Source organism: Lycium barbarum, chromosome 1, assembly GCF_019175385.1.
Source record: "Lycium barbarum isolate Lr01 chromosome 1, ASM1917538v2, whole genome shotgun sequence".
NCBI classification, from domain to species: domain Eukaryota; kingdom Viridiplantae; phylum Streptophyta; class Magnoliopsida; order Solanales; family Solanaceae; genus Lycium; species Lycium barbarum.
The window spans coordinates 130140010-130143858 of NC_083337.1; the positions used below are offsets into that span (position 1 = coordinate 130140010).

Here is a 3849-nt window from a genome sequence, read left to right on the forward strand (position 1 = left end):
GACTGATATGAGTCATCTTTGGGCTGTGTGGAGTGACCGATATTCTTCTGAGACATATTTTATATTGAGTCATCTTTGGGTTGTGTACGGAGTGACTTATATGAGGCGTGTTGGTCGGATAGTGAGTCATCTCTGGACTGTGTGCGGAGTGACTGGTACACAGACTTCGCAGGTCTCACATAGGTTGTGCTACCGAGACGTGACGTTCCGTCGTCGGAGTACATGTGTACGAGCATATGCATTGCATACATATCATTTACATCTTGCATTGCATCTTATCCTCTCTCTTGGTTGATTATGATATGTATTGTGGTTGACGGATTCAGAGTTGATATACTGAGATTTGAAACAATTGGGCTTAGATGTGTGATGTGTATTGACATTGATGGATTCAGAGTCGATATACTGAGACTTGGCACAAAATGGCTTAGATGCGTGATATGTATTGTGATTGATAGATTCGGAGTTGATATACTGAGATTTGGCACAATTGGGTTTCGATTCTATAACATAGGCTGTGATTCGTATTATGGATACTTGTTTAGTGATGACTTGTACCTTACTGTTTACGTGTTTATCTTACTTTATTGCCTTCATATATGTTAGCTGGCCTTAGTCGGCCAATGATACCTACCAGTACTTGTTTGTACTGACCTACACTTGTTGCTTTCTTTTATGGATCTAGAGTACTCATCAGGTTTCGCTTCATCTCCTCGTGGCTAATTTTTGAGTTTTCCGTCGAGTCTATTCAGGGTGAGCGTAATGACGACCGCAGCCCAAAGAATCCTCTTACTAGTTATGTCTTATTTCTATTTCGGGACATCATTTGAGACTTATTGTCCTATTCAGACTTGTAGTGTTTAGTAGAGCTCTTGTAAGACTACACCAGATACCGGGTTTGAATTCTCATTACTTCTGCATTTATTTATATTATTATTGTGAGACTTACGTTATTCGATTTTATTTCGCTTACTTATGTTTTATGAATGGTTAGGATGAGGGTTCGTCTACGGAGGAGGAAAAGGTAGGTGCCAGCATGACTTAGTGAAATTGGGTCGTGACAGCTTGGAATCATTATGACATGCTTAAAAGAATAGTTCCTCAGCAGGATTGCCAAGTGCCGATCCGGATCCTTCAAATTTAGGATCGTGATAGATGAAGAACTAGTCTTTGATTAATATAGGAGGTCCATTTTTACCTTGATTTATTTTTAGTTTTATACATAATCCAATATTTATTTCATTTTGGATTTTTGAGTGACTATATCAATGCTTATTTACTATATATAAAGAGTGTATGAATATAATATAAGAATTTAAGTCATGATAACAAATAAAATAAAAGAAGTAACATCTAGTTATGAAAAAAGGAAGTACCATCTTTTCGTGCTAATAAAATATATCAAAAAAGGGACAAGATTCTCAATTAATACTTGAAGTCTTCATTATTTCCGCCAACGAAAGGATATTGTGATAAATAGTTGTTCTTGTGTACAATCACAATGTCATATTAATTTATACAAGTTTTCTAAAAACTCTTGCAGCACTTTTGCCGATAGCCTCCTCCTTCATATCACAATGGCAGTATCCATTGGCGCAATAGTAGATCATGCCATGTTGACAAGAATGGCGGCAATCCGCAACTGTTGTGCATGGTTCACCTATCAAAAATGAAGCTTGTACACTCTGCAAGCCTATAAATAAATAAATAGAAGTCAAATTTTCATTCTAAAGTAGTACAATTATAACTAAAAATAGATAAAATTTAACATAAAAATAGTTGGTATTAAATATAGAAATAGTTTTGCTACCATTTGATAGATTATATATTGAAATAATTAAAATAGGATTTGATATGTCTTTTACTAAGGAATTCCTTGAAATCAAAGATATTTAGGAATAATATTTGAGTGAACATAAATTTATATTTCAGAATCTACAACATTATCAATTCATATTATGAAACATTGTTGTTTTAAGAACTGAATTGTGTCTTTAGACATAAAACAATATCTGCAATATTAGAATTTTCATTTTAATAAGATATTAAAAAAAATAAGGAGATATACCTATTGTAATAAACATCATCAAAGCCATGGAGAGCAAAGTGATGCATGTCTTTCTCATTGTTGTTTTGAAAAGTGTGCGATAAATCTGTGATGATTCTAACTTGTAAAATATCTATTCCCTAGCTTGCTATATATAGTTTTTAGGATGCTCTAATTTGAGTTTATTGAAATCTAAAACAAGTTTGAGAAGATTGGCATGTAACTTATTAACAATTGTTTTATGAAGTTATAAATTAATTTGGTTTCTATAATAAGATACAACTACTTTCCTAGTAGTGATGTAGAAAGATTTAGTTATGATCTAAATATAATCAATAAAAATCATACCAAAATAAAGAAAAGGAAATAAAGAAAAAGTCAAAGATGAATAGCATAATGAATTTCAATGTACAATGTGTAAAAATATAACCCTCAAGTTGTCATGACCCAAATATCACAGTCGTGACGGCAACTACACTAACAACGCCCCCCCCCCCCCCCCCAGTGGGTGTACCATCCCCTTAATTCCAATTACTTAATCAAATTTCGATTCAACATAAAATATAAACAACAATCAGTAATAAGTTTAAGTCATAACATAAATACTAAACGTGCGAAAAAATACTAAGTCATAATACAATCCCAAGAACTGAAGTCACAGTGCAAGAACAATTATTGTCACAACCCAACCTGCCATGACCGGCAGCCATCTAAATCCTAATAGGCGAACCAACATACATACCACCTAATCCATTAAATACGGTTTTTATATAAATCATGATAAACAATTATTACTCATTTAACAACAAATGAACAAGTAAATCATGCCATAAATACTGTAGTAAGTGCGGAAGTTCTAAATATTACAACCCCTAAAATCCGAAAGTCATCATACAGGATTCTAAGCCAAAACATGTCTAAGAACTGAAATCTGCCTAATAAATATCCATAATGTCCAGAATAAGAAAAGACATCATAAGTAGAAGATATTCGGGCGGCCTGGCATGAGAAGAAGCTCACCCCAAAATATGTCAGCAAATATCCTCCATGCTAGATGTGAGGACGAGTAGCGGTCTTTATATCAAAATTTGCACTCAAAGAATGCAGCAAGGTATTATCAGTTGAAACACTATGTACCAATAAGCATCATAGGCCGACTAAGATTAGTATCGTGCATATCTTATGAAATCAACAGAATAAACAAGCCAGTCAATCATGCACGAGTATCAATATATCATAACAAGTCAACCACGGACAATCACAACAAATCACCAAATTGCCAAGAATCACAACATGTCAACCACAACGGAAACAAATTTATCACCATAACCCCACTAGCTGTACACATATGCTATTTGATGTCATAGCTCAGTAGTCATAACCTGCAGGGGACCCATGGTGTCCATGTACGAGTCGTTCCGGAACACTCCTCGGACCCGAGTACAACCTCCGCTCCAGAACGAACCTCGAAGGCGGTATATAACAATAAACCTCTCATTTACGAAACTATCCTCGAACCACGAGCCCATAATCTAGGCCATATGTGTGCCTTGTCATACCTTTTACAGAATAGTGTTTCTTACCTTCTCGATATCCATATTCACCTCGTCATTTCACGTCATAATACCCTCGAGAAGACTATATTAACTTCTCATCACAATGCATCTACTACAGATTAAATCACACAGGAATAATGGCATAAAGCCTACATAACACTCAATCACAAGCACATAGGAGCTTAACCACACAATTGCATGTAATGAATACTAGACATGCTTTCTCCTAATGGAATCACAAAAACA

At 34.9% G+C, this 3849-nt stretch overlaps 1 long non-coding RNA gene across 1 annotated transcript; it reads right to left on the bottom strand.

Moving 5' to 3' along the window:
- Positions 1–1425: 1425 nt before the first annotated feature.
- On the bottom strand, positions 1426–2227 carry LOC132601458 (uncharacterized). Its single transcript, XR_009567559.1, has 2 exons — positions 2069–2227; positions 1426–1693 (listed from the first exon to the last, which is right to left on the bottom strand). It is a non-coding gene; the product is annotated as an uncharacterized LOC132601458 (long non-coding RNA).
- Between the last annotated feature and the right edge of the window lie 1622 nt (positions 2228–3849).